Source organism: Clytia hemisphaerica, unplaced genomic scaffold (genome assembly GCF_902728285.1).
Source record: "Clytia hemisphaerica strain Z4C2 unplaced genomic scaffold, Clytia hemisphaerica genome assembly, whole genome shotgun sequence".
In the NCBI taxonomy this organism is placed as follows: Eukaryota; Metazoa; Cnidaria; class Hydrozoa; order Leptothecata; family Clytiidae; genus Clytia; species Clytia hemisphaerica.
The window spans coordinates 1-13,355 of NW_027103768.1; the positions used below are offsets into that span (position 1 = coordinate 1).

A 13,355-nucleotide genomic window follows, 5' to 3' on the forward strand; every position below is an offset into this window, starting at 1 on the left:
TGGTCAGCCTAAGCTGAGCATTCAAATCCGTAAAATTCATTTCTTCTTCCATCATAAGACGGCAAAAAAAAAATCCGATTTCCCGATATTTGCACGGATTTCTTTTCAAGTAAACACCGGGATAAAAAACGCGCGCGATTGCATCAGCCATTGGGATTATTGCATCAGCTTCTTTTATCTCCCGAATAATGCGCTATCTCTGTATTCATGATAGCATGATTTTTCTGCTAAATGTATTAGCTTCCCAATAAGTTGCCACTACAGTTGTGAAAATTAAAAACAAGATTTGGCTGGCTTTGCTGGAACGTGAATTTGTACACTTTTTCAATCATCAAGGTGAGATTTCTTTCCTGCCTTTTTTAACAGTGTACTGGCTTTTTATTAGTGTTTAAAAAAAGATAGCAGCAATTGTAATTTTACCTCAGTTGCATAAGCTACAAAGAAAAGATAGCATAAGCTTGTCTGTGTTCAATATCAGACAAGCAGCTACAAAACCCAGAGGTTGCATGCGAGCTCCTTGCATCCTCTTGCTAAGCTTACTTAACCTACTTAACCTGCTTAACCTGCTTAACCTTGAACTTATTATATCTACTGAACTTACTGTATATATACAAACTATTATTGAATCAAATTAAATTGACTATTATAATAATATTGAATTGTGCGAAGGGAAATCCGCACCTAGAAACTTGTGCGAAGGGAAATCCGTACCTAGAAACTTGTGCGAAGGAAAATCCGCACCTAGAAACTTGTGCGAAGGAAAATCCGTACCTAGAAACTTGTGCGAAGGAAAATCCGTACCTAGAAACTTGTGCGAAGGAAAATCCGCACTTTGAAACTTATATACGTAGATATAATAAAAACCTTGTACAAACAAAACCTTTCCCTAATACCTACACCTCTACCTTCTTATACCAAACACGTGAGATAAAATATATACAAATATTCATATACTTTTTGAAAACGTTTCACCTTACTTTTGCTAAAGCTTACAGAATTGCAATATGATATCTATAGAGGCATATCGTGTGTGTATAGGAAGTTTTGCTTTAACAGCTCAGAAAAATGTGAAAGGTATTTCTAAATCTATTAAAATTGGTTCTAACCTTTCAGATAATGCTTTTACTAAACTATTGAAACCAATCAGATTTTTAGCCCTTTTTGCACTTCTTTTCTTTGCAATTCCAAAGTCGTACGAGACAACCTTTTTTCAGACACACCTAGATTTTGTCCATCTTTCAAAAAATGGTATTTTTTTTCAATATCCAAATGCAGCGTTTAATTCAGGAGATCCAAACCTTATTTTTCTCAAAGTTAATTATACCCTTCTATTATCAGGTGATATTGAACTAAACCCAGGTCCAAGAACAACTAAAGAAAACAAAAGTGATCAAGGGTCTGCTACGGCGTACATAGATTTTACAGACATGACCAATTATCAAGTATCTAAAGCTGTTTTAGGTTCCTTTAACCAGGCTAACATAGATTTATTTGGGCAAACCGCAGGAACACAATGTAGTGCAAATTCTTTGTATGCGATATTCTGGTCTCATTTTCGACGTGTTTCTATTTGGAAAACTACAGACCTAGATAGAATTTTAATTGAAGGTGATAGGTTGTATAAGTTGTTGAACACAAATGATTATTTATCTGTCGATGAAATGCCACGATTTATTGAAACTAACGGTATTATCACCGAACTTGATTTTTTAAATTTAGAGACTGGCGAAGCTAAGCTAATTGATGACTACCCCACGCTTCAAATTCCACTGAGTACTACTCAAAGTCCTGAATTTAATACCTTAATGATTATTGGCGGTTTTACTATAGCTATTATGAAAAGGTCCCAATGTTTCTTTGTCTTTGATTCACACAGCCGGGACAGCCGTGGATTACTAGTTGAAAATGGAGATGGAGCTTCGTGCCTTTTAAAGTTTGATAATATTTTTGAACTTGAAAAATATGTTAAGTTTTTTTATTTAGAGTTTCGGGAAAAAGAATTTCAACATTTTCAAATCCAATTTATTCAAATTAATGAACCAAGTGAAGAGCTAAAAAGGATTCTTCAACTAAGTTATTCTCGATTTGTAAAGAAAAATTCCAGTGCGACACCTAAACTAAAAAACGTAAAAATAATTGTGCTGATGGAAATACTAGAAAGCGACAAAAAACACGTCAGCAAAGCAATCAAGCCTATTATGAACAAAACAAAGAAAAAATAAATGAAAACAATAAAGCCTATCATGAACAAAACAAAGAAAAGATAAATGAAAACAATAAAGCCTATCATGAACAAAACAAAGAAAAGATAAGTGAAAACAAAAAAGCTTATAATGAACAAAACAAAGAAAAGATAAGTGAAAACAAAAAAGCTTATAATGAACAAAACAAAGAAAAGATAAGTGAAAACAAAAAAGCTTATAATGAACAAATCAAAGAAAAGATAAGTGAAAATAATAGAGTTTACTACAAAAGAAATAAGGACACTCTAAAAGAGAAGCAAAAAATTAATGCTCAAAATAAAAAATCTGCTAAGCAGTCTGATGACCCAGTGAAAAGATTTAAAAAAATTATATATGAAGGTCCTTTTTACATATGCGTTTCTTGCCACAGATGTCTATATCGACGTTCAGTTGCTAAATTTTCTCCTGAAAAATACAACATGCCAGAAGACGATTATTGTTTAGTTTTAGAAGTAATTTCTTTCGATGGGAAACTGTATATTTGCAGAACATGCCACAATAAGCTCAAAAAAGATAATTTACCATGTCAGTCAGTTAAAAACAAACTTAGCCTTGATGAACTACCAACTGAATTCAGTACTCTTCGCAGACTTGAAAAGGTTTTAATTTCTCGTAGAATTTTATTCAAGAAAATTGCAATAATGCCAAAAGGTCAGTTTCCCAAGTTAAAAGGGTCAATTTGTAATGTTCCAATTGACATAGAAGATATTGCTAATACCCTGCCAAGAAAAACTAGTGATAATGGTCTTCTCATAGTTAAACTTAAAAGAAAATTAGAATATAAGGGACATGTAATTTTTGAGGCAATTAGGCCTGATTTTGTTCAGCAAATGTTAAATTATTTAAAAGATAACAATCCTCTTTATCAAGACATAGTGATTGATATCAATAACATTTCTGATGATGAAACTATGGTGGGAAATAATACAGATATTACTAACATTAATTCAGCCAGCAATGATAACGAAGAAATTTCTGATGAGGGTAGTGGAACACAAAATGACACTTCAGTTTTAGAACTTGAGACAACAGCAAACCCACTTGATGTGTTTCGCTCAAGTGCAAATGAAACAACTCTTATGTCCCATACTCCCACTGAAACAGAAATAGATAATGAAATTTTAACATTAGCACCTGGTCAAGGGAAGAAACCAATTTCTATTTTGAATGATGAGAATTGTGAAATGCTTGCCCATCCTCATTTGTTTCCCAAAGGTAAATTTGGATTCAACGTTCAACGCAATGTTAAATTGAGTCCCTCAAAGTACTTTAACCAACGATTATTGAACTATACTCAAAAATTTGCCTCTGATCCAGACTACATATTTTTTGCTAACTCTGTGATTCAACAAGTCTCTTTGACCAGTCAAATAAATGTTTGCCATGAGAAAAGTTGCAGCCTCTAATTTAAATGCGGGAATGTTAAGTCAAAATTTCAAAAAGAAACAGTGAAACAATTTATTGCAAATGACAAAGCCTTTGCTTTTATGAGTACAGTTAAAGGAACTCCAGCATATTGGAAAAAATTTCAGCAAGAAGTTTTGGCAATGGTTAAACAATTAGGGCCACCAACTTTCTTTTTGACTTTAAGCTGTGCTGATCTAAGATGGAATGAATTGATCTCCATAATTTACAAACTCAAGGGTCAAAATGTTACTAACGAATTTATTGAGAATCTTTCATATCATGAAAGGTGTGATTTGTTAAATAGCAATCCTGTTCTAGTAGCAAGGCCAGGCATTTTCAATATAGAGTTGAAGTATTTTTTAAAGAAATCGTTTTAAGATGGTCCTCTTGGCAAAACAACTTATTATGCTATTCGGGTTGAATTTCAAGTACGTGGAAGCCCTCATATTCATTCTTTTCTTTGGATTTTGAATGCGCCAACATTAAACTCCGGAAACAAAAATCTGAATACGTAGAATTTGTTGATAAAATAATTAAAGTTTGTTTACCATCACAACAAGAAGATCCAGAATTGTTTAACCTTGTAAAAACCTATCAATTACATCGTCATTCGAAAACTTGTCGTAAATATAAAAAATACACCTTGTAGATTTCATTTCGGCAAATTCTTTTCTGAGAGAACTATTGTTTCTGAGCCTTTGCCACAAGAATTGCCACAAGAGCAAAAACGAACAATACTGTCACTGAGAAAAGAAGTATTAAGTAAAGTAAAGACATATATAAATGAAAATCTTAATCCAAGTAAAAGAAATTTTTTTAACCCAGATGCTGAAAATTTCAGTCCTGTTCCAACCATAGATGAAATACTTAATGAATTAGATATTCCCAAGAATGATTATGAATATGCTCTGTCAGTATCTGAAGATGATGATTTTCACCTATATTTGAAGCGTGATTCAAATGCGTGTTTTGTAAACAATTATTTTACTGAGGGTCTGAAAGCTTGGCAAGCAAATCTGGATATTCAACCAGTATTTAATTATTACAAGGCTGTTACTTACATGTGTGCATATCTGTCGAAAACTGAAGATGAAGTGTCTCATGCTATGAACCAAGCTGTTCAAGAAGCATTTGAAAACGATTTAGATAAATATCAGCAAATGAAATCTATTGCGCATGCTTATGTTTCAAAACGGGAAGTATCGGTGCAAGAAGCTGTATATCTTAGCATGCCTGAATTATGGCTAAGAAAAGTATTTCCAGGTGTAACTTTTGCAAACACCAATGTACCAGGGAAAAGATTTAGAATGTGCCTTAGTGAAAATGAAATAAGTGAGCTTCCTGAAGATAGTACCTCGATATTCAAAAAGAATATGCTAGACCGATATTGTGATAGACCAACCAACAACTATGCTAATGGAATTTATGTGTCTGTTTCAAAAATGTGTTATGCTGAATTTTTGAGGTTTTATAGTATCAAGTATGTAGATAATAAAGAAAATGATTGCCAGCCCAATGAACTTGTAGATGATCTAGTTGAATCAAATCATCCAACAAATAGGTACCCAAATATTGTTCCACTCTTGTCCAGTCGAGATAAACTAAAATGTCGTAAAGTTCCATTAGTACTCCGTCTTCATGAGCCAAATAGAAACAAGCACCCCGAAGATTATGCTCATCATCTGTTAATGTTATATTATCCTTTTCGTAATGAAAATGAGTTACTCTCTCAGGAACACAATTCTTACACACAGAAACTATGTGAACCAGGTGTTGTAGAAATGATTGAAAGGAACAGAGCTTTGATCCAACCATATTCTGGTTTAGTAGATGATGCATTAGTAAGGTTTAGAACTGACATCACGCTCAACATGAATGACTTTGAACAGCAGGAAAATGATGAAACAAATGCTGAGCTTGAAAGTAATACTGCAAATAATAATGATGAATCAGATGATGAAGCTAATGAAGACACAGTACCATTTAGGGCAGCAATACCAATGGAATCTATTTTGCTTCCTGATAATGAAATAAAATACTCGTATAAGATCTCTTAATCCTCAACAGAGAGAAGTCAGTTTTGATGTAATACACAAATGGGGAAGAAATTTTGTAAAAATTTGCAAATGCTTGCAAAATTACCGACTGAAAGCATCTAATTTCTGCACAAGATGAGGTACCAAAAAATCTGACAAGAAGTGATTTGAATTTTATTGAAAATGCTAAAGCAAGAGATACAGGTGGTTTAGCTCGTATTATTGAAATGAAAGTAGGTGCTCGTGTTTTGATATCAAAAAATATTGACATTGCTGATAGATTAGTCAATGGACAAGTTGGAACAGTTATGAGGTTCAAATTTGATTGCAATAATAAAATATCTGGTTTATATGTAAAACTTGATGATGTCACTGCAGGTAAAAAAGGATCCAATTTGGATAGTGTATGTAGAGAAACAATTGGACTTTGATCGAAAGAGCAGAATCTACCTTTGCGACTAGAAAAAATAAGCAAAAGTCACCTATGGTTAGAAGAACTCAATTTCCACTGATACTATCGTATGCATGTACTAGTCACAAAGTCCAAGGGCTAACACTTCAATCAGCAGTCGTAAGCTTTGAGTTATTTGGTCAAAGATATTTCAATGAAGGTCAAAATGTATGTTAATTTGTCAAGGGTAACTGACATAAACGGACTATTCTTAATTGGTGAATATAGTAGAAATGCTATCAGAGTCAACACTGAAGCAGGGCTTGAATATGAACGTTTGAGAAGAAGTTGTTGTTTGCAAAAGGTTCAAACTTTTTCATCTGTTTCTACCTCTCCCAACGTATTTAAATATCTCCCTCTTAATATTCGCTCGATGCATAAACATGCTGTTGACCTAAAAAAGTCTGAAAATTTAATGAACAGTGACTTGTTATGCCTTACTGAAACTCAGCTATCACCTACAAGTGATACTAGTGGAATTGATCAAACATTAAATAGTTTTAATATTGAGTATAACAACAATTCAATTAATCGTTTTCAAAACACTGCATGTTGCACAAATTCTTCAATTCAAATTTTAGAGTGTAATAAAGCAGCAGGTTACACATTGATAAAATTCAAAAAAGAGACGTTTAGTAGTCAACCTATTAGCCTTTTAATCTTGTACAGACCACCTAATTCTTCAAGAAATACTTTTCGTGAAGAACTATTGCAACTGACAAGTTATGATGATGTAGACATTATTGTGGGAGATTTCAATATTGATGCACTAGATCCCACAAATCAAGACCTAAACGAAATACTTTCTTCATTCAAAATGATAGTGAATGAACCAACTCATCTTGCTGGTGGCCTTCTGGACCATGTTTATATAAAAACAAGTTTTATTAGCCAGAGAGAAGTGAATTGCTTTATAAAGGATATTTATTTCTCCGACCATGATGGAGTTTGTTTTACTATTGTGAGTTATTCTTAAATTGTTTGAACTGCTTGGACTGCTTGAACTGCTTGATATGGGGGGGGGGGGTTTACAGTTTGGAGGGTGGGATACATAAGGGATACAAAATTCTTCAAGAGCAAAGTTTCTAATATTCATTATAAAGTCGATTCAGTACATTTATAAATAAATAAATCACAGCTTATTCTGATGAATTTTGAATCCCTTACGTATCTATCTTAGAAAAAAAATCAAAACTGACAATAAGGAATTTGTTTTAAAAAGGTTTTTAGTGCCTTAAAAGGAAAGAAACTTTCTTGTAAATTTTAATCTTTTGGATGGTTATGAATTTCTTTAAAACGTCACTTGTCACTTTTGAGTGGACACGATACTAGTTGCAAAAGACATTTTCATCAGTCACATAATTTTTTATAATTTTATGTACAGTATTTAAAAAATTTGGATTTTAAGAATTTGGACACGATCATTAATATGAGACCAATTTTGGCCTACTTGTGGACATTGATACCATGTGTTAAACTTTTATCAATTATTTGAACATAGTGAATATTGACAAATATCAGTGGATATGTTATCTTCAAAAATTGATAAATCTTTAACACTGTTGAGGTCCTGTGTCACAACGATCAAATCAAGACAACTTATTAACACCTAAAGTGATGACAAAAAAATGATAAAAAATTAACAAGGTCTTTTTTTTGGAAATGATAAAAAATAGTCTAAAACTTTAATTTGACCTTGAAATTGAAAATCCTTTGAACAGACCAAAAATATGATAATTTTTTATCAAATTTGACAGGTTTCAGGCTCAAAAACAATGAAATGATAATTTTTTAACAGATTGAAGTTCCAAACTTGGTAATTTTTATCATAAATTTGTGGGAAACTGCCAAAATTTGGGTCGTTTATTTTCAACTCTTTGTTTTGATACATATCTCTTTAAACTATAGGCAGAACTACAATTTTGAATAACTTGAACAAAAATAGATAAAAACTTAACCAAAACTAGTATGTACTTGTAAATATTACACTAAAGTTGTGTGTTAAAATTGACATAAATGGTTAAAAAATGACCAATTGTTTGCATATTAACAAAATCTTGAGTATCAATGGAGCGAAATCAGAAAAAGATGGAATTCAAATGATAAAATGTTAACAGACAAGACAATAGAAGATAATATTTTAATAATTTACTTTCTGTATAGTTTATTAGTCTTTGCCACTTAAAGATACTCAATTAAGACTTTCAAAATGCTCAAGAAGCTGATCTACAACCTAATTAAAAAAAACTCCCTAGAATAAATCAAACACTAATATTAACAAAAATACTGATAAAATATTAACAAAATACTAAACAGAACTAACGTGAAACACTATAACAGGGTTTTCTCCAAATCTAGAGTACTTACGAATTACAAATTTTCATATTCTATTATCCTGAAACGTTGCATCCGCATTATCTTTAACTTGTCGGATTTAAAGATTGGTTATCTGAAAGTACATTTCTGCAATTTAGTTTCACTAATTTAAGTTTTGGAACCCTGATTAGAAACCTAAAAATTGCCACAAATTGATTGATATCTTATATTCTTTCCTTGCCAAGATTAAGTTAAATTTTTGCCAAAATTGTTAAAAATTTATCATTTTTGTGTCCAAAATACATGCAACAATCGTTATTTCTATCTGATGAATTCACTTTCTCATGATATTGTCTAAAATCTAATTTGCTAGGTTCCAAGGGCAGCAAACCATTTTCGTAATTTTCTGAGTGTACCAGTGTTACAAATTTATCAATATTTTGTTAACGCTCTGATAAATTTTGTAAATAATTAATATATGGCTAAATTAAACATAGTAATAGTAATTTTTCATTTTGGGGGATTTCAGACTTTTTAGACTTTCATTGAATTGATAAAAAGTTAACAATGTTAATTTTTTATCATATCTTTGTCAAAAATGAAGTTTTTAACTTTTTGAAAAAAAATATTTAAAGAACGTAGTAATATCTAACTTCTGTTAAATTTTCGACCCATGACAATTAAAATTCAGAAACTTATTAACAAAACAAATTTTTGGACAATTTTATGATGTCCACAATGGTGTCTCATATTATTGATCGTGTCCATTTTTTTTATCTATTTAAAAAATTTGGATTTTAAGAATTTTTTTTATCTATTTAAAAAATTTGGATTTTAAGAATTTTTTTTATCAAATTGGAATATTAATTTTGTACATTCTTTATATATTTATAGTGCATTTTTTAGTTAAAAATTGAATTATGATATGCATAAACTTTTTAATTTTTTTTTGAAAATCCTTTTACACTTTTTATAGTATTTTTTTAATCAACTCATCAATTTATACAGAATTTAGAGCTACAAAATTAACAAAATGAACAATACAAATAAAAACCCTGGACTAAAACTATATGTTGGACTGGACTGGAATATTATTTGCGTGTTAATCGTTCTGCTGTAACTAAAATTATATGTTTGGCTGGAGAAAATATATGGGTATTTGTATGATATGATGCTGGTAATTTGTTAATGGTTTTGTTGTAGTATTAATTCCTGTTACGTAATAGTGTTGGTAGAATGAGGCAACCTAAAAGTAAAGATACAAATTTTTGATTCATTGGCAACTTGGAAAAAACATTGATTTCACACCACCAAATTCAGAAACTCTAGATGCTACAAAAGTCACAAAAACAAGAGGTTAGTAAGACTTGATAAATTTTGAGAGAATACTACTCGAGTACTATACTTCTCTGAAAAGAAAATACAAATAAATACATCGAGGTGTTTAGTGCGTTTTAATTTTATATTTTACTCTGTTATTTTAGATATCAATCAACGATCAATTGTCATTTGGCTATCATGATTCGTAAACAATTGTCACTGTGTTACTCCGAACTCAGAGTCGATGCTACAAAGTACATTCAGGTAATTTAATTAAACCTTACAAAACATTTAAAAACCTGAAGGCTTTTCTATTTTCTTACATAAGAAACTGTCACATTTCAAATCAACATTTTACAAAATCTACAAAAAATGAACATTCAAATCTATTATCTATTGACAAAAAATATTATGGACAGAATGTATATATGATTGAATTTGGTGTTGAAATGAAAATGTTGGTAATTTGTTGATTGTTTATTGTTGTTTTAGTATCTGGTGTTACATGTTTTTAGTGTCGAAAAATTCCATGGCTTTGCATCGTTTGTGCTTGGTATACCGTCACGTTCCTGTATTTGATGTTGTTTGGTACAATATAATCGATCATTTCACTCATCATGGCTTGGTACTTTTAAACCATCGGCTCGTTTCTCGACACCTGAATACTGTAATAAGTTCATAAAAGTGATAGGTAAGCTAAAGGTTCTTTTTTGTCCATCTAAAAGGTTAACGCTGACACTTTCACATGCATTTATAGGTATATTTTACAAAGCAATCTTTTTGCAGTATGCAATTAATCGTGAATGATCTAAGTTTTAAAAAGTGAAATGACTTTGTTCATATTATTGTCATTATTTACCTGTGTATGGGACTTTAATATCTTCATTGTTTTGTTGCAGATATACTATGCAGAGATCAATCAGTAACCAAATATCATGATTCTTTATCAACGACGAAAATATTGCTTCCCTCTAACACCATCCAATAGTTTGAATGTCGACACTACAAAAATCGAATTAAGGTACTATAAGCCTCCAAAATGACCTACATTAAAAGTTTGCACAGTGGTCAATTGATATTTTGATGAATGCGAGTATTAATGTCAAAAAAGTGAGAATCTACTGAATTGATTACTTCATACATTCTACCTATCAATAAATTCAACTCTTGTTTTTAATTTGGAGAAAACATTATAAAAAAATATCTTGTAATTTTCTTTTTTCTCCAGAAATTCAATCGTCGACAATCAATTTTCAAAGTTTCTTCGCCACTGTTTATGCTGATATGATTGGAAATATATACACGTTAACGTATCCTAAGCACTCTCTATCACGTTTCACGATTAGATTGACCAATGCATTTTTAAAAGTTTTTCGTCGTGACCATTCATATTGGAGTATTATGCTGTTATGTTTTTTGGTTCATTATACCTATCTTGTTTCAATTTGCCTTGTTAATCGAAATACTGCTGCTGGAATTAATGAAATTGGAATTGGACAATAATGATACTGTAGACTTTATTTCAACTAATGAGAGTATTGTAAATTTTTAATGTCTTACGAAGAAGTGATTTTTGTACAATAGTAATTTTGTTAATATTTATAAACAACTACATGATTATCTAAAACAACATTGTTCAAATCTTTTTTTTATAAATTGAAAATTGAAATTGTTTCAAAGCTCGTTAATCGACTCTATTGTGGCAAAACTTGATTTTGGCACCCACTTTGCCTAAGCCACCTTCAAGAATAGTTGTATCGTTACTCTTGGGTGCCAAATAACGTAGATACTAAACACCGAAACGAATGAAAAACAACTGGAAACACACGAGTGGAAACGAGTCCCCGTAAAGATAAATTGGCATTCGGGTTCTAATGGTGATCGGTGCCATATACTTGATCCCTGATGGACCTTTACGCTTTGGCGAAAATATTGTAAAAATGTTGTTTGGATAAAAAATCTTTCGTCACTTTTTGCTCTCACCGAAAACAATATTGCTTTCCCACTAAAAATCGCTAAAACTAATTTTATTTATTCCCCTAATCGTCCCTGAAATCGTTTTGCATTGCTCTTTCACGAAATTAAATTTACGCGAACAAACAATGAACAGCAAAAAAGTTTAAAAGAGACAAATTTATATAAAGTGAAAAGCACTAACAGCACACTCATGGGATTTTGAATTTATCGAAACGAGTTGTTGCAATAAACAGACTGTACCTTTATAATCATAAAGGTTGGCGAGTCCAGTCAAACACAGATTTGATCTGCAGCGTCACGCTTCACCTTGCCTCAATAGTTAAGTCAAATTGAAACAAAGCATTGCTACATTGCATTAAGTACCTAATCCTAACAGCAAAATTTTGAAACAGCAAACGCATTAAAAAAAGTCACACTAACTCATGTACAGTTCCTTCATATCTTTCTGGAAAGTCGCATTCAATTCCTAAAAAGCTTCTTCGAGCAAATCCAACTAGGCATCAAGGCTGACCTTCCAGCCTCGGCTGGTTTATTAACCTTTAGAAGCCGCTGTCTTTTTTTGAAAAAGGCCAAAAAGTTCATCATTTTTTTCTGGAAATTTATTCTTTCAAAGGCAATTTCTGAACCAGGACAAACGATTCAGGTATCAACTTTGGTATCGTTGGAAAGCTCTTTCTCTCAGCTACAAAAAATAGCGGATTTTTTTTCTCTGAATCTCAAGTGGTCAGGAGTTATGACCAAAAGACTGTGTATCGGTAAAATGGCCTTTTCAAAACGTATATATACGTATTCTGGCTTCTAAGGGTTAACATAGACTCTATTGTTTTTCATTTTTCATTTAAAATGCCTTTATCTACTTTCTCTTAGTACCAGTAGTCATTTTGGACTGTTTGGACCAGTTTTAAAGATTTAAAAAATTTTTATTAACCTTTAGAAGCCGCTGTCTTTTTTTGAAAAAAGGCCAAAAAGTTCATCATTTTTTTCTGGAAATTTATTCTTTCAAAGGCAATTTCTGAACCAGGACAAACGATTCAGGTATCAACTTTGGTATCGTTGGAAAGCTCTTTCTCTCAGCTACAAAAAATAGCAGATTTTTTTTCTCTGAATCTCAAGTGGTCAGGAGTTATGACCAAAAGACTGTGTATCGGTAAAATGGCCTTTTCAAAACGTATATATACGTATTCTGGCTTCTAAGGGTTAACATAGACTCTATTGTTTTTCATTTTTCATTTAAAATGCCTTTATCTACTTTCTCTTAGTACCAGTAGTCATTTTGGACTGTTTGGACCAGTTTTAAAGATTTAAAAATTTTTTATTAACCTTTAGAAGCCGCTGTCTTTTTTTGAAAAAAGGCCCAAAAAGTTCATCATTTTTTTCTGGAAATTTATTCTTTCAAAGGCAATTTCTGAACCAGGACAAACGATTCAGGTATCAACTTTGGTATCGTTGGAAAGCTCTTTCTCTCAGCTACAAAAAATAGCAGATTTTTTTTTCTCTGAATCTCAAGTGGTCAGGAGTTATGACCAAAAGACTGTGTATCGGTATAATGGCCTTTTCAAAACGTATATATACGTATTCTGGCTTCTAAGGGTTAAGAAAATCATT

At 31.6% G+C, this 13,355-nt stretch overlaps 1 long non-coding RNA gene across 1 annotated transcript; it reads left to right on the forward strand.

Moving 5' to 3' along the window:
* Nucleotides 1-9,397: 9,397 nt before the first annotated feature.
* LOC136805696 (uncharacterized) lies at nt 9,398-11,429 on the forward strand. The gene is made up of 5 exons (XR_010846436.1): nt 9,398-9,809; nt 9,938-10,037; nt 10,266-10,464; nt 10,673-10,794; nt 11,002-11,429. It is a non-coding gene; the product is annotated as an uncharacterized lncRNA (long non-coding RNA).
* The last annotated feature ends 1,926 nt before the right edge of the window (nt 11,430-13,355 follow it).